At 36.1% G+C, this 22,582-nt stretch overlaps 1 long non-coding RNA gene across 1 annotated transcript in view; it reads left to right on the plus strand.

Annotated features, from left to right (window-relative positions):
* The window catches only part of LOC130684286 (uncharacterized), a 193,659-nt gene extending 172,748 nt beyond the window's left edge, over positions 1-20,911 (plus strand). Inside the window, exon 5 of the long non-coding RNA XR_008998494.1 lies at positions 20,819-20,911. This is a non-coding gene — a long non-coding RNA (uncharacterized LOC130684286). The remainder of the gene's footprint in view (positions 1-20,818) is intronic.
* Positions 20,912-22,582: the final 1,671 nt, after the last annotated feature.

Here is a 22,582-nt window from a genome sequence, read left to right on the forward strand (position 1 = left end):
CTCCTTTGAACTCTCTCCAATTTACTTGAATTAATAAAACTTGTTTGCACATTTTGCCACATTTTCCATTGTTCCAAAGAAAAGTACAGGAGGAATTTAGTGCTCATTCTGCCTCATTGCTCGATCTACACTTTGTGAATTGTCTAGAGCTAGCTGGACCCCCTCACTTCTCACAGGAGCTCAATGGTGGGTCTGACATCTCAAGGGCTCCCTCTGGCACATCTGGTTCCCTTAATAAATGATCTTCTCCAAGATGGCATTACTTGGCAAAGGAGCAGACTTCAGAATATGCAGCCCTCCACAGCCCTTTGGTACAGAGGAAGCCAAACTGCCCTTAATAACCAGGAAATGCTTGTGTATTAAGGGTTTTTACCAAAGGGATTCTTAGTCAGTTTGGTGGCCACATGAGTTAACATTCTCATACGAGTGAATCTGGAAATAACCCTTCTTCTATGAAACGCTGCACAGTCAGTTCAATCATGCTGCCTCCACTATTAAGGTCCTGGGTTCTGAGAGAGGTGTTTTGGATAATTTTGTTGAAGTTGTATCTATTTTGCCAATGTACAAGGAAAACAGATAGAACTAGATAAAAAGTGGGGACATACAATGATAGAAAAGATTACAAAATGAAAAATAGCTAAAAATAGATATAAATTTCAGCTAATAATGGAGAGGATAGGAAAAATGCAAATTCTCCTCAAAACTTCCTCATCTGTATTGCCTAATATAAAACTGTAGAGTTTTGCATGCAACTAAGAAATGATTTTTTTCCTAGCAAGAGAATACTACTAAAAGAAGTTACAAAAATTCTTCCCCAAACAACAGCAATTATAATATTACATTCAGTTTACCAGTATGCTTTAGGAATCAAGCACTAATCTTTCATTTTCACCAGAAAGGCACGTACTCCATGTAAACTTGTGGAGGACTTTACTTGGCATGTTTGTACCTTCTCTTACCTTATTCTACAAAATGGGGGATTTATTTCCTCCATCATGTATTGATTATTTTTACTTATAATGATGTTGGATTTTAAATCTCTGGTGATGCTGCGAACAATGATGTTGCAAAGATTGTACACCAGCCCTCTCATCTGGATTAATGAAGGAATTGTCACAGATCTCTGAGTACCAATTTTGCATCATTCTAGATGGAGAGAACAAATTTAATAACAGGCAAATAGTCAATATACACATACCTTGCCCTTTTTAAAAACTGCTTGTAAAGGCACATTAGTCAAGGTTGTTGCTACGGCTGCCACGGCCCCATCAGTTGCAGTGGTAAAAGTCCTAGAACTGTTGATTTGTCTCTGTTGTCTTTCGTGTCTTTGATTTGGGTGAAAGGAGGTAAGTAGATTTCTTTGGTGTGAGAGTTCCCATTACTTTGCTGAATCCAGTCCAGTGCTCCCACAGTGATTAAACTCTCCCATGGGCCCAAATCAAATCCTGACCTTTTTTAACTTTTATAATCCCTTCTGATCAAGGAGTTGAAACAAGTTCACAGAGACTAGGCTTGTTTGAGAGACACCACCCAGTGATGCATTTGAAAGCAGCCAGGAGTACCACAGTAAGTCATCTATCTTTGCCTTTCTCCTACTTCCAGATAAAACTAGGGGCCACTACATCCTCTCCTTTCCTGGGAGTATTATTACCGATCCTCAGGAATTCCAAAGCTCTCTATGCAGATTCTCCAAGATCCTGGTGACCTGCCTTAAAATCCCAGACTGCTGAGAAATTTATACAAATTATCATTTCCAGAGGGCTATTTTTATAAAAAGAAAAAGTGTTACACCTAAGGAAACTACAAAAAGGGGCTTGCTCTTCAGTTGAGGGAACAAAACAAAGACTGAAGTATCCATCTTCATTCCTTGCATTTATGTAGCACTTCACATATCAAGAATTCTATCATTTAGCTGGTCTATATTTTATCTCTACAATTACCCTGTGATTTAAGTAGGAGCAACAAAATTAATTGTTGGCTAAAACTGAGAAATACTAAATGGTTTGCCAAAGTTAGCTTCTCATAAACATAGACACACAAATCCTCAACAAAACCTTAGCAAATCAAATCTATCAATATGTAATAAGAATAATGAAGCATGAGCAAGTAGATTTTAAACTGGGAATGCAAGGCTGAAGTTTTAATATTTTCAAATCAATCAGTGTGATCTACCATATTAATAGCACAAAGAAGAAAAACCATGTGATTACATCAATTGACACAGAAAAGGCATTTGATAAATTTCAACACTGATTTCTGATAAAATCTTTCAGCAAATAGGAAATTTCTCAGCCTAATAAAGGACATCTACAAAAACATACAACAAATATCCCTCCTAAGATCAGGAATAAAGCAAGGGTATAAGTTATCACCACTCATACTACCTTGGACTATTGCAAGAGCAGTTTAATGGAGCAAAGAGAGTGCATTCAACAAATGGTGTTGGATCAACTGAATATCCATATGCCCACAAATTAACCTCAACCTAAACCTTGTAATATAAGTGAAAATTAATGTAAAATGCACCATAGATATAAATGTAAAATGTAAAAATTTTAGGAAAATTTTAGAAGATAGATAAGATAAAGTTAGATAAATCAGAACTCATCAAAGATAAAAATGTTTGCCATATGTATGTGTATCAAGTCATCATATTGTGTACCTTAAACTTACCTATGTTATATATTAATTATATCTCAGTAAAGCTGAGGAAAAAGTTTTTAAATGTTGTTCTATGAAAGAAAAAGACGAAGAGACAAGCTGCAGACTTGAAGACAAGTTTGCAAACCACAAATCTGACAAAAGACTAGTAATTAGAATATATAAAGAACCCTCAAAACTCAGTAGGAAAAAAAAGCAAGCAATCCAATTAGAAAATGGGAAAAAGACATGTATAAACACTTCACCAAAAAGGGTATACAAATGGCCAAGAAAGAAAAGCACATCATTAACTATTAGGTAAATGAAAATTAAAACCACAATGAGATATCACTACACACTTATCAGAATGACCTAAAATATAAAATAGTGATCACTGAATACTGAAAATGATGCACAGAGACTCAGTCACTCACATACTCCTGGTAAAAATGTAAAACACACACTGGTGTAGCCACTCTGGGAAGCAGTTTGGCAGTTTCTTATGAAACTAAGTATGCAACCACCATGCCACCTATCAGTTGCACTCTTGGGTATTTATTTATCTCAGAGAAATGAAAACTCATAAAAACCTGTACATAATAGCATCTTTGTTCATAATATCAAAAAAGTAAAAATAATCCAAATGTTCTTCAATGGGTGAATGGTTAAACAAATTTATGGTACATACATGTTATGGAGTACCAGTCAGCGATAAAAAGGAACAAAAAAACTATTAATACACACAACTTGAATGACTCTCCAGGGAATTATGTTGAGTGAAAAAAGGTAAATTTTAAAGGTTGAATATTATATAATTCCATTTATATATCAATCTTTAAAAAGCAAAACTATGGGCAAATTAGTGCTTGCCAGGGTTACAGAAGAGGTCGGAATGGGAGAGAAGCAGGTGAGGATACAAAAGGACCACATGGGAAAACCTTGTGATGATGGGATTGTGTTTTGACTGTTTCAAATGAATGTCAACACTCTGGTTGTATATTGTACAATGGTTTTGCAACCTGTTACTACTGGCTGACACCAAGTAAAGGGACTCTGGGATTCCTCTGTATTATTTTTTAAAACTGTAAAAAAAAAACCCTACAATTATCTCAAAATTAATTTTTAATTTTAAAAAACTTCTGCTTGGTGAAAGTTGACAGATTTTGAACAGACAAGCTGGAGACTGGAAGAAAATAATTGCAAAAACATCTAACAATGACTTGTATCCAAATATGTAATGAATTCTCAAAACTCAACAGTAGTTAATTAAACTCAATTTTCTTTTAAGTGGGCAAAGGACTTGAATAGAAACTTCACCAAAGAGGATACACAAATAACATATAGGCAGATAAAAAGATGTTCAACATAATTAGCCATTCTGATAGGTGCAGAGGAAAATTCAAATTAAGGAGATGCAAATGTAAACCATGAAGAAATACTACTATACACCTATTAGAATGGCTGAAATAAAAAACTCTGGTGTAATGGCAAGTGTACAACACCACTAGAACTTTGCTAGTGGGAATAAAACATGATACAGCCTCTCTGGAAAATAGCCTGGCAGCTTCTTATAAAGTTAAATATGCAATGGCCATAAGGCCCAGCATTTGTACTATTAAGCACTTATCCCAAAGACATAAAATGTATGTTCACTTGAAATGTCTGAACCTAATTTTATAACAGCAGTCAGTATTCATAATTACCATAAACTGGAAACATTCCAGGGCCCTTTACCAGGTGAATGGGTAAACAAATGGTGGTACAACCACTTAATGGAATACTACTCACTAATAAAAAGGAACAAACTAGTGACAAAAACAACAACTTGGCTGAATCTCCAAGACATTGTACTAAGTGAAAGAAGCCAGTCTCAATATGTTACATATTGTATGATTCCATTTCTGTGATAGTCTTGAAAATACCAAACTATAGTGACAGAGAGCAAAGTGTTTGACAAGAGTTAGGTTGAGAGAGTTTTAGGAGTTTGGAGTTTAAGAGTGAGTTTGTTTTATAGTCTGATTGTGGTGGTAGCTACATAAATCTATATGTGTGTTAATATTCATTGACCTGTACAACAAAAAGACTCAGTTTTATTATTTGATAATTTGCTTAAAATTATAAAAAATATATGTATACTCCAAGAATCTGACCAATCCTTATCAGCCCCTACTGCCACCCTGATCCAGGCTACTGCCCTCTAGTCTGCATTATTTTAATAACCTTCTAACAGGTTTCCCTACTGCCTTTCTTTCAAATATAAGTCAAACAATGTCACTTTTGCTCAAAAGCCTTCACTGGCTCCCCATTTCTCTCAGCATAAAAACTGAGATCTTTACCATGGCCTAGATGGTTGTCAGGTCCCCCAGGAACCTCACAGATCTCTTCTTCTGAGTCTTACTCATCCACTGGACTCCAGCTGTACTTTCATGCTGATCCTTGAACATGCCAGTACTTTGCACTGGCTGTTCCCTCTGCCTGGAATATCGTTTCTGCAAATAACCAATGGCTGTCTTCTTCACCTCATCTAACTTTGCTGAAATATCTTCTGTGTGGTCCTTGACCACTCCATTTTAAATGACAACTGTTCCTGAATTCCCCTCTCCCACTTACAGCTTAATATTTCTCCACAGCACTTATCTTATAACATACAGTATTATTTACTATGTAACACACTTATTTCCTGTCATTCCCAACACACACATTTGAATGTAAGACCTATGAGGACAGAGATTTTGCCTGCTTTACTCACTAATGTATCTTCAATGATTGGCACACAGATTTTCAATAAATATTTGTGAAATGAATAAAATGAAGAAGGAAAGGAAAGAAGGATGGAAAGAGAGAAAAGGCTAATTTGTCATTAGCCAGGTGAGGAGATGGAGAGAATAAGAAGGGCATCACTGGAAGAGCCAGTTACTCTGCAAAGGACAGTAAACTAGATCAGTGTGGATGCTCAGAGGGCAAGAGCACAGGGCAACTCAGGAGCATGGGCAATCAGCCTCAAATGCCACACTAAACAGTCGGGTCTTTCTCCCTAGGTTAAAGGCATTTAAATCAGTTTTACAAAGATCACTCAACCCCAGTGTAGAAAGTGAATTGGATGAAAACATTGAGCTAGTTAGGAGGCTGATTGTAATCTATTAACTATTATTTAAGCAGAAGTGATGATAACCTGAACTAATTCTGTGGCAAAATAAACAACCCAAGGGGCACATTTCAGAATTGTTAGGACTTATATTAAATGTGAGAAAGGTAAGAAATCAAGGATGCCCACTCCGCTGCCCACCCACCAGATTCTCTTTTGTGCATCTGGGAAGGAGAGCACAGATGAATGGCTTTAACAGAAGAGGATGGGTCCAATAACAAATTACTTGTAATGTCATGAACACACCACTTTTTCACATATCAGTGTCTTCATCCATTAGGGTTATTATTCCTATAATACCCTTGTTATCTTTCTTGCTAAGCCACTTAACTTTATGTTTCAACACAGAAACCCTGACTCAGCTTAAAGATATTATGAAAAATACACTCGAACTTGGTTACTGTCAGAAAAGGCAAGATGTAGGAACTGATAATGCAGTATTGGACATGTATGAAAATGAGGATTGATCCCATTTAAAAAGCAGACATTTTCCTTACCTTCAGGAGATTCTGTCCCAGAAATATATTATTGTAATGTAAGTGGCCCACAAGGCTCATACTGTTATAATGAGTTTACACAGGACTCACTGGGGTTATAAAAATAAAAATATTAGCTTTGCAATGTCATTGCCAAATGTAAATACAGTGATTCTATGTGTTCCCTTAATATTTGAACTTGAGCAAGATTTTCAACCCACTTTTGCCTCTGTCTTCTCATCAAAAAAGAACAAAATGATCTCTCAGGGCTATTGCACTCCAAAATCTGAGATTTTCCCTTTCTTTCTCCATGAAACAGAGTAGGCATTATGCATATTTTACAGGTGGATTCAGAGAGGAGACTTCCCTTTAAACCAGCCTGAACCAGAGCCCACCTCTCCCCACCCTGATACAAATGGCCCATCATACAACTATTGCAACATCAAAAACCATCATGTTTTTAAAACTGTAAGGAAAACTTGGATTTCATGAATTTGAAAAAATTTGCCAACACAAAACAACAAACCTTTCTTTTTTGCTCTTTTGCAACTAAAATAAATCTAAACCAAGTTTCAGTCTGAAGGATTTTTTTTTTCTTTTTTGGCCATTACAAATAGTTAAAAACGTGTTTCATCATAGAAATGCCTACTCAAATTTAACTACTGTGAGAATTTGGACTCTCTTTTTCTTTTTTTATTGAAGTATTGTTGATATACAATCTTATATTGGTTTCATATATACAACACAGTGGTTCAGCAGTTACCCATATTATTAAATCCTCTCCCCCACTAATATATTTCCTATCTGTCAACATAGGAAGATTTACAGAATCATTGGCTATATTCTCCATGCTGTACTACCATCCTCATGACAAAATTACATTATTATTGAGAATTTTTGTGCCCCTTTATTCCCCTCACCCTCCCCACCCACCCACCCCAACCCCTCTCCCTTGGTAACCACCAGTCATTCTCAGTGTCTATGAGTTTACTGCTGTTTTGTTCATTTTGTTTTGCTTTGTTTTTGTATTTTACAAATAAGTGAAATCATACAGTATTTATATTTCTCTGCCTAGCTTATTTCACTTAGAGGGTATTACTCTAAGTCCATCCATGTTGTTGCAGATGGCAGGATTTCTTTTTTATGGCTGAATAATATTCCATTGTGTATATGTACCACATCTTCTGTACTCTTTTTTTCTTTTAAGAAATAAGAAAGCAAATTAGGTGTTTATGTAGCTATTTATATGAAGGGGATCATTAAAAAGACTGAAAAAATATTAAATATGAAAAGATGTTATAGAATATTATTGGGTTAGAAAGTGCCATAATTATTTTTAAAATATATGAGTCAGATATTACATTTTTAAAACTTAAATCTGATTAAATTTTCATAATAAAAAGCAATATTATGACAGAACCCAAACCATAGACCAAGAAGCTCAGAAAACACTATGTTGTAGAATTCTACACTTAGGCATATTAGGCCATATTAAACTACAAGGAATCAAAGACAAAGAGAAAATCTGGAAGGAAGCCAGATGGAGGGAAAAACCTTACCTATAAAGGAACAAGGATAAGAATTGCATCAGAGTTTCCTTCAGAAACCATGCAAGCAAGAAAGAACAAAACCACCAATGTAGAATTCTGTATCCAGCAAACTTATCCTTCAAAAGTAAGGAGAAATAAAGACTTTCACAGACAAATGAAAATGAAGAAATTTGTAATCAATAGATCTGCCTGGCAAGTAATATTAAAAGATAATTCTCAGAGAGAAGGAAAATGATGTAAGTCAGAAACTCAGATCTACATAAAGAAAATAATACTAGAAAAGGAATAAATGAAGGGGCTGCTTTGTTTCCTCCTCTGTGGTACTGGAGCTATGCCCAGCACCAAGATCCCCTTACTCATGCTGAATAATGCATACATAAGCAAAAAGGATCGTTGGCTTAAAAGGGAAGATGACACAACTTGCTTTGTCAATCCACAGCTGCAACCTTTGCATCAAAAGACACAGAAATGGACTTAACAAGCTCTCTGGCTCATGGAAGGGAGGAATCTACTGCAAAAAAACTGAGCTAAACTGTAAATGAGAAATGTAGATATGATGAAAACTGTCTTCCTCTCAACTTTCTTGATGTTAATAGTGTATCTTATAATTGTGTCTTATGCAGTGGAACATTTTCATATAGTCTCATGATATCAGTCAAGTTGTGGCATTTTTTGACCCATCACTCAGAATTTAAAGGAAAAAAATGAATATTTTAAGTGGAGACTTTATGAGCTTTTTAAAATCCAATAATTATTATAATTTTTCAAGCTAGAAATGAAAAGACAGCTGAACCATTCATTAATTTCTAATATGGTAAATATCAATCACTATAACCCACATAAACTAAAAGCTCTTTGGGGTCCCCCCTTTTGTTCAGAGTAAAATATTTTTAAGACCAAGACATAAGATGATAAAATCAATGAGAAAACCACTTTTATCCGTAACCATGATACTTCCTTATGACCTCATAAAGAACGATTTTTATGGAATTCCAAGCACCAATACAAATCCCTGGCTGGGCCTAAGTTTTTGTTCCTTCTAACTCAGGAATCTGGTTTTTGTTAACCTGAAGGACTCTGACCACAGTTAGCTCTTTTCCTCCAAAAGTGGCCTTTTGTCTATTTTTCCCTTATTTTTAAATTTTTTCTCTGCTCTTTTTCTCAGTTTTAATTTTTTCTTTATTTTCTTTTTTATTTAAACAACTTTATTGAGGTATGATTGACATACAAAAAGCTGCATGTGTTAATGTATATAATCTGATTAGTTCAGGTATAAGTACATACTCATGGGGAAAAATCTCTAAGTGGAACTTAACTTACATCTATATAAGTCTGGTTCATTGCAGAACTAATAATGTGATAGGCGCAAGACACCTTTTCTACAAAGTCCAATGCCATGACCACTGTGGTCCCACAATTCAGTTGGGTGGATTTCCTGTTTCTGTGCACTTCCAATTACCTTTATTATATTCCTAAAGTCAATTATACCTTCTCTTCTACTGATTCTTCTTATTTCTTAGAGATCTCCCGACCAGAGGTGTTAATCCTCATACATACACCAAACTGGACCAGTTTAAGTGTGCTCCACAGCTATCAGTCTAGAATGGTCTGCTCTCATAGACTGGATTAATTATTCCTGACACTTTCTTAATGAGTTATTGTTACAGAAATGCTGTGTAACCATAATGCTACATAACAAACAATTCTGAAGTCTCAGCAGCAACAAGAATCATTTACTGTTCTCTGTTCTGCTTCAGACTGTGGGTTGAATTCAAGACTGCTCAGTGTGTATTTCCTGTGGTGCCAGAAGCTATCTGTGGCATGCTCTTCTCATGGAACATGGCAGGAGAGACAGAGAGACCAAGATAAGCCAAACAAGCATATTTAAAGTCTCTGTTCATGTTACATCCACTCATTTTCCAACAGCCAAAACAAATCACATGGCTAACACCAACATCAATGGAGTAAGAAAATGTATTCCATCTTCTCTAGTGGGAGGCAGTGCAGAGGCACTTGGCAAAGGCATGAATATACATGTTGATGAGAGGGAAAATGCGAACAACAGGAAACAATAGCCTAATTCACCATAAGAACTTATGTCTTATTCATTACTCCCTTGTTTTGGTGAACATCTTCTAGTAACTTCCTAAGAAGGTGTGTATAGTAGGTAAGCTTTGTGAATGGGACATATCTGAAAATATCTTTATTCTGCCCTTACACTAATGGATAAAGAACCTCTAGAGCTTGCTCCATTATCTTCCAGTACTTAATGTTGCTGATGAGAAACTTCTTCTCAGGCTGCTGCTTATTATTTTGTAGGTACCCCTTTCTATCTCTGTCCATATACCCTTTATCCCTGATGTTCTAAAATGCCTGGGTGAGATAAATACAGGTAAATTTTCCTTAATTGTGCCAAGCAGTAGTTCTTCCCCAGCTGACAGATTTTAATAAATCGTCCTGTTTGTTGAATAATTCATTCCTGGCCTCCTTTTTATCTAATGTTTCTAAGTATGGAGACTGGGGACTTAACACCCCTCCAGGTATAATATAATGTAGGCTGCCGCTTTCTCCCAGTTTGCTTCATCAGTTTTCTATATTCAATAAATTTGTTAAATTCCCTTGTCCACTGATGATCTTGTCCCATTCTCTTCATGTTGTGGAATTATATATAGTACATAAAACATTCTTTTTGATAAAATTTTATTGGTGTCTCAGGAGGGCAAGATAATAAAATGGTGTACCTAGGTCATCATGTTGATTCATATTAATCTCAAGATTTTATTTTGTTGAGCAGTTTTTAGATTTAAATAGAAACTATTTAAAATATTTGTAAAATGTGTGGCTGTACCAGAGATGATGACATTCTTAAGACTATTTAAATAATCTGGCAATATTAGCATCCAGATTTTCAAAGGTAATTAGTTAGAATATGATTATTTACTTTACAGAAGAATTTGAAACATGACCAAATCTTGCCAGTTTCCCTAAGGTAGCATTATCCAGAATTTTTTGCAGTGATAGAAATGTTCTCTGTGCTGTGCTATCCAATACAGTGGCCACCAGCCACCTGTGGCTACTGAGCACTGAAAATATGGCTGGTGCTATTAAAGAACTGAATTTTATTTTATTCTATTTTAATTGGTTTAAAATTAAATAGCCACATGTGGCCTGCAGCTACTATATTGGACAATGTGGCATGGATCTAGAATTTTATTAGATTAACAAGATTTAAAATGTGTTATTTGGCATATGTCACTTACATAAATAAAATTATACCTGAAAGGGATAGACATGAGAAATCTAACCTCATGAAATGGTAATTTAGGGTTAAGTGTTCTAGAGAAGAGGCAGGAATAGAGATGATATCTGGCCCAAGATTTCTATAGGCTTTAAATTTCTCTGAACCAAGACATAACAAAGTACAAAGTATCATTCCCTGATCCTTTAAACACACACACATACACACACACACACACACACAGAGAGAGAGAGAGAGAGAGAGAGAGAAACAAAATCACTAAAATACTCTCAATTAGAATCAGTGAAAATAAAGTACAGGGTTAACACAGTGAGTTTAAAGTAATAATAAAAAATACTTACCAAGATGTCATGACCCTATCTTATTGTTGAGTTCAGCTTTCCCATTCTAAATCCCTATTTTCTGTTTATAACTGACTCCAAAATGTTCCTTTTGACCTTTGGGTCTGATATTTTTCTTGACTTGTCTCGATCCAAAGGCGAATTTATTTGCAATTTGAACTAAATCTCTTCAGTTATTTCAGTTACTTGAGTTTGAAGAAAATACCTGCTTTGTGCTTTCAGAAATCGTTCAGACTTTTTTCCATGTTCAAATAGCTTAAAAATGACTTTGTTTTGAAGCTGTAGGATTAGCACAGCTGTACTGAAGATCCAACTTGAAGGAGTTGGTTAAGAAATTTGAATTAAAGAACCAGAAATTATGAGACTCTATAGCATGTTATTACATGGAGACAAGTATATACCCTCCCCCACCACGTCACAAGAGTCACGAGGTGCATGTCAGTAACTCAAAGGTCAAAACCCACTCCTCTCCCCAAGAATCAGTTTAAAGTGCATGTCTGACTTTTAAAGTTTGAAATAGTAATAAAACTGTTCCAATGCCTAAGCCGACAAGAATATATTCATATGCAAGGAGCATACATCTGACTTTTTCTGGAACTTAGAGAATATGTTGCAAAATACACTACTGGAACTTGAACCCTCTAGATTCTAGCTCAGGTTTTCTTCTGACCTTTATTTATGACTACAGGTTGGGTCTATAATCTCCCTTCATCATTCTCTCTACAAAATGAAAAATGACCCAATATGTTGAGTATGCTGAAAAGAAAGAATTCTCCCATCTATGCTTTTCAAGGGCATTCGTTTCAATAAATAACTTTATTTCACACCTACTAAGAGCCAGGCTCTACATTAATGCTGTGGAGATGGAGATGGATAAGATGAAGATGCTCTCTCAGGAAATACTCTAAATATGGAAGAGACTTATGAGTATGGCAGTATATGATAAATATAAACAGAGGTTATTTTCAATTAAGGCAGACAATTTGGCTGTACTGCTTTCAAGAAAAGAAAAGTAGACAAGCAGAGAAATGGAGAGTAGACAATGATATAGAACCTAGACATAAATTCCTAAATTCATAAATTTTCCAAATGGAAAATTTTGAATTCTCCATACTCACCATCACCCTCTTCTTACCCCCGATCCAGTCCAAGACTTCCCAAATAAACATGCAAACCTAAGAAAACCAGTATGCTGCCTAAACAAATGTTTTCTAGAAAGTCCTTTAGTTGCTCACTCATCCTCTTTCCAGTCAGATTGTCATCTCCAAGCCACTCCTACTCAGGAATTCTGAAGCTCTCAAAAAAGGGCCCATCCTAACAGTTTCTCCAGATAATTATAGTAAAAAATTGACTGATTCCTCTACGTGCAAATAAACTCTTAGTCCTCCAAACTTCCAGCACGCTTGCCTCTCCTAGAACACCCACTGCTTTTCCTAAGTTCTAAATTACAATTTTTTTCACATTTTGTAAATTACTTCATGTCCTGTGTTCAATGAGGACACTTACTTTTAAGTTTCTTTCTGTCCCAGGATAAGTTATTTAGTTGAGAGTGGATCTATGCTGATAAATAAATAGGTATTTTTTGAGCAAAATTTATCGAACCCGAGGCAAATTCAAAGCAGCTAAAGAACGTTGCTGCTGAAATCTTGATTCAAAATCTCTTGACTTCTTGATGTGGATTTTATATATGTAAGTTTTAAAAAACTTACAATAATGTCATTCTAGTGAAGTGAGGTTTTGGAACTGAGATGCAGTGAACACATTGGCGTGTGCTATAATGATGTGGCGTAGCTATTCATACAGATGGTATTGATTTTCATTTCCTGTGAAGCTGAATCAACATGTTGTGGCTAATGTCTATGTAATTTAATGTATTGAATAAAATGTACTGTTGCTCTCTACTAGGGATAAAAGGTCTTGACTGTGGTGTCCTTATGCTCTAAAACCACAACAGATATATTTCTTAGTTACTAAGAGTCAGCCTAAAAATCTTTCCTGTTTCTTAACAAAAAAAAAAAAAACATGGATTTTTAAAAAATTAACTCATTTGTGTTTTTATATCTTAATAGAAGAAAGGCAAGTATGAAGACCTTCATGACACCAGTCTACTTTGGTTCAATCTCCTCATTTATTAAAAGAGAAACAATTACCCTCATGCCACCAAGCTCACAAGGTTTTTGTAGGGAATCATATTAGATAACTTATGTGAAATACTAATAAAATTGTAAAGTATGGTACAAATGTACATGGTGTAATGGTTTAGTCATTATTTTAGTCATTATTACTCAGCATTTAGAGTATCCTGCTCCAAAATTACCTGCACGCCTTCTCTTAATTTGATTGGTCAGTGATTCAATTATCTGGCTGCAGAACTTTATGATAAGGTGTGAATGAATGCTAATTTTTAAAGGGCATCAGAATTGATAAAATGTGAAGGGACAACGGATTTTTGTGTATTAGTGTGCTGTCCCTTTTAACACCATCAAAACAGTGGTTCACAATCACTAAGATAATTTTTATTTTACTCACTCAGTTTCTTCACCACATCTCCCCAGAGACACGTCTTCCCTTGGGATTTTGTGATGCAGAGTTGGGAGAAGAGGGAAGCCTGAAGGGAGGAGAGATTCACTGTCTATGGTTGCAGAAGGAATTGAAGGAGAGTCAAGCAACTAACTGAGTGGGTGTAAGAGAAAAAGAAGTTTAAGAATTATTACTAAAGGATATGTGTTCTCTTCAAGGGGCTTATTAAATACACGGTAAGTCAAGAAACTGAGCATCTTAGATTTTTTTCATATTTCCAGGCTTTGACTGCTATAAGACTGGACTACATGGGTCACAGCTTCATACCAATGTTTAATTAACACCAAACTAATGCCAGATAATATATCTAACCACTTTTCATGCATTATTCTATTTAATATTTAATCCCATAAAATATACTATTACACCCACTTTTATACCTGAGGAAAACCAGGCTTAAGGAGGTGAAATAACCTGTCATGGTAACACAGCTACTAAGTTTCAAAGCCAGGACTTGAATTTCAGAGACTGGCGTCTCAATCCATCACTGAACAATTTCATACAAACCAGCTCCCCTGTTGGCAGACTGTATAGGAGGAAGGACTTTGATGAGCTGTGATACAGGATGGAAGGAGGAGTGGGGCCTTTAGTTTCCTTCTCTAAGCAACTTGGCTTCTCAAGGTCAGAGAGGCAGAGTGGCAACAGCCCTCCTTTCTGTAATGTTAGTGACAACTTCGCTATTTCTTGTCAAAGCAGCTGAATAATGGTGCACCCAATGCTGCACACAAATAGCTTTTGAAATAATATCCAAAAGGAATACAAGAGCCAACACCTACATTCCCTAAAGGCAAAATAGGAAGCTGCCTACATAAAATTAGGTTTCCTAACTATACTTAAATCGGGAACATTCCCTGTTATAGATATTTTGGTAACAGACAGATTAATTCATGTCTAAACTTAAATGTTAAGATCAGTTGAATCTACAGCCAGTTCTAGATGTTTCTCCTTTAACAACAATGGAAAGGAATTCTTCTTTTTTTTTTTTGAAATTTATAACCAAAGAAATGAATTCACAGAATGCTGTCATGGATAAACTACAAACAAAATTATCAGCTACTTATCTGTTTTATATATAGTCTAATAGGCTTAAGTCACTTCCATTATCTTTGGATTCCTGACAGTATCTAGTACACTGGCTTACCTACACAGCTGACTATTGAATTAAAGAATGAATGTGAAAGCCAATGGATTACAATACATATATTTCCTCAGTAGAATGTGATTCTTAGTTAAGCACTAATACTTCCTTGTAAGGGACAGTTACACTCCCCGAGCACCCTATGGCTGCATACAACGTCCCAGTAGTGACACTGGGCCTCCTTTGTATCATTCTTGGGTTTCACAATTATCCATACATAGAAAGACAGTATTTTCTAATAGCATATTAATAAACAGCTTCTTAAATGCCCTCTGACTTTCTGGAAACCCATTTTCTATTGTTCACGGCTCTCTACCTTAATGGCTGCTATTACCCTTTTTTTTTCTGTTGTGCTTTGCGCTGAGTTTGACTCCCGTGCAAACCTTACTAATTTATGCTCGCCAGCTTTATAAGTAAGAGCTAAGGCTCTGTATTTAGAGATAGGTGATGCAAACCCTCCACACTGACTGTCCGTGTGACCAGGCAAATTATATGTACACCTTAAGCAACAGTTTTCTCTTCTGTAAAATGGGAATAAGAATAGTGTAAGTTGACCTTTTCATACCCTAAATCATCTTCTGTGGATTCTGTTTCCATGATACTCAAAGTATCCGTGCCTAAAAATTCACAGTGCAGGGGCCTTGTTTTATCCCTATAACTGTCGTACTGGAGAATCCCTTAGTTGAAACACTCAAGACCACTGTTAAATTTAAATACTGCATGGTTAATTAACATTAAGTAGGCTTTCCTCTATTTTCACACTGGTCTTCACTGATTTTGGATCTGTTCAGGAGAACGGAGACCTGGTGGGTATGAGGCAATTCCAGGTGCATTTTAATCAGAATAGGATTAAGTGTGAGGAGAAAGATAAAGGTACAGAAGAGAAGAGACACCAGATAACAAGAGAAGGAGAAGATGCCCAGCCATCTCTTCTTTTCCTACTGGTTTTACCAAAAGCTAGTCCTGGCATGGTAATGGCAGCAGTATAATAACAGCACTAGCTAACATTTATTGAGCAATTGTTGTATGCCTGACAAGTGCATATTTAGGAATCTGATGCTTCATGTGGATTATTTCATTTAGTTATCATGACAACTCTGTGATCTAAGTAATATTATTTTATAGATGATGTTAAAGGTGTAAGGGATATAAGCAACTTGTTCAATTGCACTGCTAATATATAGTGGTGGCCTGGGTATGTGAATCTAATGCCAGAAACTGGATGATTAATCACTTTTTCCATAAGAGTTTAAATTTCAAAGATTCTATCCTTTCCTCCATAAATACATAGTCCTATTCTGTGGACCATATATCCTGGTTTAGACTCGGAAAATGTGCTCATTATAAGGTAATGGGAATTCAAGAGGATAAGTTTCCTATGCTTTTACAAGCAGAACATACCAACATATCACACCTAGGAACAGCAACACACCAAGACCTAGGTATTATAAAAGAAAAGTCAACTTCATGTCATTCCCACCACCCCCCAGATGATAGACTAAATGCTCATAGAAAATCTTCCAGTACAGCACAAGTTAATATGCTTAGTAAAATGTTTAAAACCTATAGCAAAGATTTTAAGAAATAAAAGATTCCTTCTAAGGAACAAAGGAAACAGGGGCCCACAGAGGCAAACACTGGAGGCAACTCTTGCTCTACAGTTAAGTGCTGAAGTTTGCTGGCCAAGAGCTGAGCTTCCCCATCAGTGAGAGGATCCCATCATCCCCTGGGGTGATCTGTTGGACCTGGGGCAGCGGAGCTTCCACCAGGCTAATCACCTCCATCTGTATACAACCTCTCCCAGGACTGGGGAAAACTGCTCAGGCACCATGAGTGATGGCTCCACAGTCCTTGCAGAGGGTGAGCCCTACAGATGTCATCCTGCCCTCACCACTGTCTGGACAGTGGGTAAGCCCAAAGTTGCTCTACAGTCTGACATCCACTCCATCAGGCAACCGCAGATGGACCATTGCGGACAGCAATTCAGCCTTGGAGCTGTTAGAAAAGGTCATCATGAATCTGGTCCCAAGGAGCATGGCATACCAAGATGCAGCATCTTGAAGGAGTAGAGGCCAGGAAATCAGCAGGGTCTCCTGGAAGACAAAACTCCATGAGCTGCATCTCACCCATCTTCATTAATAGATGGTCTTTTAGTTTCCCAGAACTGCCATAACACTAGGAGATTGAAACAATAGAAATCTATTTGCTTGCAGTTCTGGAGCCTAGAAGTCTGAAATCAAAGTTGGCAGGGCTGTACTCCCTCTGAAACCTCCAGGGAAGAATCCTTTCTTGCCTCTTCCTAGGTTCTGGTGGCTCCTGGCAATCCATGCTTTGACTTGTAGCTGCATCTCTCTAATCTCTGCCTTTATGATCATATGCCGTTCTCTGTGCATGTGTGTGTCTCTGGATTCTCTCTTCCTATCAGGACACCAGTCATTGGAGTTGCTGCCCACCATAAGCCAGTGCAACCTCATCTGAATTTTATCTGCAAAGACCATATTTCCAAACAAGTTCACATAATGAGAGGTTCCTTGTGGGCATGGATTTTGGGGGAACATTTATTCAACCCCATATAGAAGATATTTCTGTATATCTGTGACTGATGTGTCCTTTTAGCATCACATCACTGGTATCATTTCAAAGTGGCTGCTCTGATGATGCCTGAACAGTCTACAAATTAGAGAAAAGATCGGTTGAATTAGAAATCCCTTTGTACTGCCAAAGTAACAAGAACTGAAGTATTACATTTGTCAGTGAAAGAAAATGATAGCTCTTAGATTCTTAAAATAATATCATAAAAAATGGTTGAAAAGTTTTTATCACCAAATTTCTGACAAAATTTCTTGTTGATGATTGTCAAGAATTTTAAGAAATTATGATTTTAAAGTCTGGTTTAGGAATTGCACATTGTCATTTCACACAAAAAGGAAATCTGATTAAACAGTTTGAAAAAATTTTGTTTAGAAATTTTCTATTTAATATTTTCATGTAATATTAATGTTCATTTTAACAATCCAGATATCCATCAACAGGAGAATGGATGGAAAAATTACATATAAAAAGGTCACACAGCAGATGACTATACAACAATAAAAACAACAGATGGCTATACACAACACAAATTAATCTCAAAACTATAATGTTGAGTAAAAAGGTATCATATAAGCACACATGTAGATACGGTTCAGTTTATATAGAGTCCAGAAATTCACAATATTAAGTGATTTATTATTGAGGGATACATATATATGTCATATAACTGTAAAGAAAAACAAGGAAGTTAACAACACAAAATTCACAATACTGATTATCTCTGAAAGGTAAGAGGTGGGATTGGGAAAGAATCCATAACATAGGGAAATTCAAAGGGATTGTAATGTTCTGTTTCTCAAACAGGGTAGGTGATACATTGCAACTCATTTTATTATTTTTACTGTATATGTATATTATGTACACTCTTCTATATATATATTTCAGAATTTAAAAGTCAAACTAAGGAAGGGTGTCATGCATTCAGTGCAAGCATTGTGTCTTTTTTGTATCCTCCACAGCTGATTCACCAAAGATTGTCTTAATATTGTCTATGGATTTCATCCTAGGCATGAGAATAAAGGGTATATGTAAGTCGAAATAGAATCATGGGAGTTTAATGATACTATCACTCTGGGATTTAGGGAAATCCCTCTAAATCCAGTTACCATCTCATTGAGATGCTGAGCAGTAGCTGCCAAGTAAAAATAGGACAAAGAAATTAATGGAGGGTGGGTGGGGCTTCAGAGGGATTAGCCAAAGGTATCTTGCACCACTTCCTGTTATTCATGCAACAGTCCAGAACTTCTCGCCCTATCAATTACCCAAGCTGCCCATTGTTGGAAGAGGTGGGGCAGAACAGTCAAAGACAGAGAAAGACCAGCTTGAAGGAAAACAGCACCTTTAAAAATAACTGTGACCAAAACTTGCAACTTGTAGAAAACTAAGTTCTGTAGACCAAAGGACTAGATCTCAATTACTCCCGCCACAAAAAAGGAATAATTATGTGACCTGATAGAGATGCTAACTAATGTGACAATGTCAATTATATTATAATACATAAATGTATCAAATCAACATGTTGTATTCCTTAAAATTATACAGTGTTATATGTCTAATATATTTCAATTAAAAGCAAACAACATTTTAGTCAAACTATTACAAAAAGTCAAAGGAAAGCTTCCATCAATTGCTCCTCTTGGTCTCAGGATTCCTTGGTGGGGAGGCAGGTGTGGGAGAATTTAAAAAATTAAATAAAGGTGTATTTCAAAGTCATTTCATGTTGTCTAACAAAACAGTGAAGACAAATTTAAAAACATCGATTTCCTGCCAACAATGTTATTACCACAAACTCACCCCCAACCAATCTCTATAGCCCTATTATACCTGCTTATTAATTTCATGCAACTGGTAGCAATTCATGATAGTGACATGAAAAAAATCTAGGACCAAGATGGAAACATATGCTTTCAAACCTTATTTAAAATCAAATTTGCTCATAGCTTGGTTTTTATTCAGTTCAACTTAATTTCTTTCAGGACCTGGGCCAGCAATCACACTAATTTGCATGACCACCACTGTTCAAATAGGCCCTTTAGTTCTCGATGAATGACCTTCTATATACTATCAGACTTTTGAGGCACAAATCAATTGCCCTTATTCTGGTAGGCATGGGGCAGGAGTAGAGAGGACTGATTGTAGCTTTGAAGCTGCCAAACTAAAAGAAAAAGGAATTAAAAGCAACCTTCCAAAAAGAAAAGCAAAACTAGTGAAATGAAGTATGTATACAGTAGGCCCTACTCAAAACAGGAGTATGTCCATATAACTTTGATTGAGCTTCTCTATCTAGGCAGTGATATTTTTGTCTGTAACTGGGCCACCACCATTTCCAGGCTGAACCATTTTCCTAAAAGTCAGTTATCATTTATTTATTTATGCCGACTGAGGAGTCTCAAAAGGAAAAAGGTAACTATGCTTAAGCAACTTACAATCTAAGAGAGACAGCATATGAGACAACCCAAAGGCAGTGTGAGAGCCTTCCAGACAGTCACAGCCTTGGTGACTTAAAACATTGCTTATCTGAAAACCATTCCATCCATGTCTTAAGCAATTTCATCCCCATGGATCAAGGTCTGTAAAACCATTGTTTATTTAACACAGTTAAAGCTCATAGGGGAGGAAACTAGAATGTAATATTGCATAAGTCTGGATCTGTCTTTATGAGTCATAAATGTAACTACAACAAAGAAATGCTACCTATCTCTCTGCTGTGTCAATGAACAGGGAAGAAAATGTATGCATCTTTTTCTCTTAGCTTAATTCCTCACCTGACAGTACAGCCTGGTGGAGAACAATAAGGCTTTGGATGCAAATATACCTAGGTTCCTAGCTTCCAGGTCTGGCTCTGAAACTTAGCAGCTTTGTAGCTTTCAGTATGTTAACTTGACCTCTAAACTGCAGGCTTCTCATCTGTATAATGGAGATATTAATAAGAAAGTTTAAACTGTATGAAATTGCTGATTCAACCATTTTTGACATACACATGGCATTTTCACACTGTTTTACCAGTGATATCTAACAGGGCTATTGTGAATATCATTTAAGATTATAGCATTATTTGAATTTTCTTTGATCAAGATTTTCCATATTCATTCTACAGTTAATATGAATTTGGAGAAATGGAATCCTCATCTGTGGAGACCATCATATATGAGTAAGTAAAAGATAACAAATATTTTACTTTGTCCTGTCAAATTTTGTGGTTGGATTTCATTTAACAACTGCTGAGAGATTCTTTCTGAGATTGAAGAAATATAGTTAAAGAGCTGCCTTATCAACTGTTAAGGAGTGGAGGCATACAGAGCTCATGCTGTCAGAACAAAATAAATATTATGTTTTCTCCATAAAGCTGAATTAACTTACTAAATCAGCAATCTTCAAATCATGGATCTGAAGACCCAGGGCTCTATAAGACATCATTGGGAAGTCCTTAAAAAACAAACACTGTAGTCATATAAGATATTTAAATTAGAACAACCTCTGTTTTCTCCAACCCTAATTGGACTCTACAATAAAAAATGGGATCAGAACCGCACACAAAAAAGACAAGAAACAAAGACACAACAAAATCAAGGCAGAAAGATCTCAACTTGGGAGTATTTAAAGGGTTATACCATGACTCTATAGATCCTACCTATGGAGCAGTAAATGGTACTTACACCAGACTTGCTTTCAAAAATAATTGAGGAACAAGTTAAGGTAATGAAAGGTGTCAGTCTGTTTAGTTCTGACCACTTCTCAAATGCTGTATGTTTTGCTGTATTGTCTCTTAATTGTGTGGCCATTTTCACTTCCAAATAGCTCCTCCTCCTGGAGTCAGAGCAGTGGTCCTGCTACTTCCATGGTCTGTTTCTGAGCCTTGAGAGGATCGACAATCACCATACAATATTACTAAAAATATTTTGGATTTTGCAAATGCAATCACATTATTGCCTTCTGAACGGTTTCTCTGAATTTTAATTCTGAGGACATCTCAAGGAAAACTTAATTTTCACTTCGCTGATTAACTTGCACTTCATTTTTCTTAATATTTTCTAAGAACTACTTTCAGCCAAAAAAAAGAAATGAACCTTTTAGTACTTTAGGTCTGTGAATGAGTAAGCTATATTTTCCATAAAATAAGTGGACTAAAACTAATTAAATGGTGACATGCTTCCAAACTCAAAACTCTAATAGAATTATATTACGTAGGACTTCAAAACTCTTCATTCATTCGATTGTTTATAGATCAAATATACAGAGCCCTATGCTATATATTGGGTGGGTAGGGAAAAATATTGCCCCTGCCCTCAGAGAGCTCACTGCCTCCCAGGGAAGGCCAGTGATACCAAACTAAAACAAAAGGTGGTAAACATGAAGGAAATGGGATTCAAAAAGTGCAGTAGTGAGTGTGAAGTATGAAACTGTCAATCACAATTAAGAGTACCAAGGACAGTTTTCTGAAGAAAATACCAATTTATTTGGACCTCAAAATATGTGTGGCATTTTAACAGTAAAATAGGGGATGAAACAAGGCATTGCAGAGAGACTAACATGATGACCAAAAATATAAAGGTGTTGAGAACATGTTTTATGCTGGAGGAAGTATGACTAGATTGGTGTGGCAGGAGTAAAAGGTACTTGGCAAGAGGGAGATGTGGTAAAAAAAAAAATTGAATTGGTAGGTTGATCCATATTATAAAAGGCCTTGAATGCCTTCCTAAGGAGTTAGAACTTTTTAATGCAAATAATGGAATCATGAAAGGGTTGAGTCACATGATGAAACATGTTTTAGAAGATATTAGGACAGATGAAGTATAGATCGAAAAATGGAAAGAATGAAGCTGGGGAAACCAATTTTACATCTTTAAAGCCAGGTGAGAAA

Source organism: Manis pentadactyla, chromosome 7, assembly GCF_030020395.1.
Source record: "Manis pentadactyla isolate mManPen7 chromosome 7, mManPen7.hap1, whole genome shotgun sequence".
In the NCBI taxonomy this organism is placed as follows: domain Eukaryota; kingdom Metazoa; phylum Chordata; class Mammalia; order Pholidota; family Manidae; genus Manis; species Manis pentadactyla.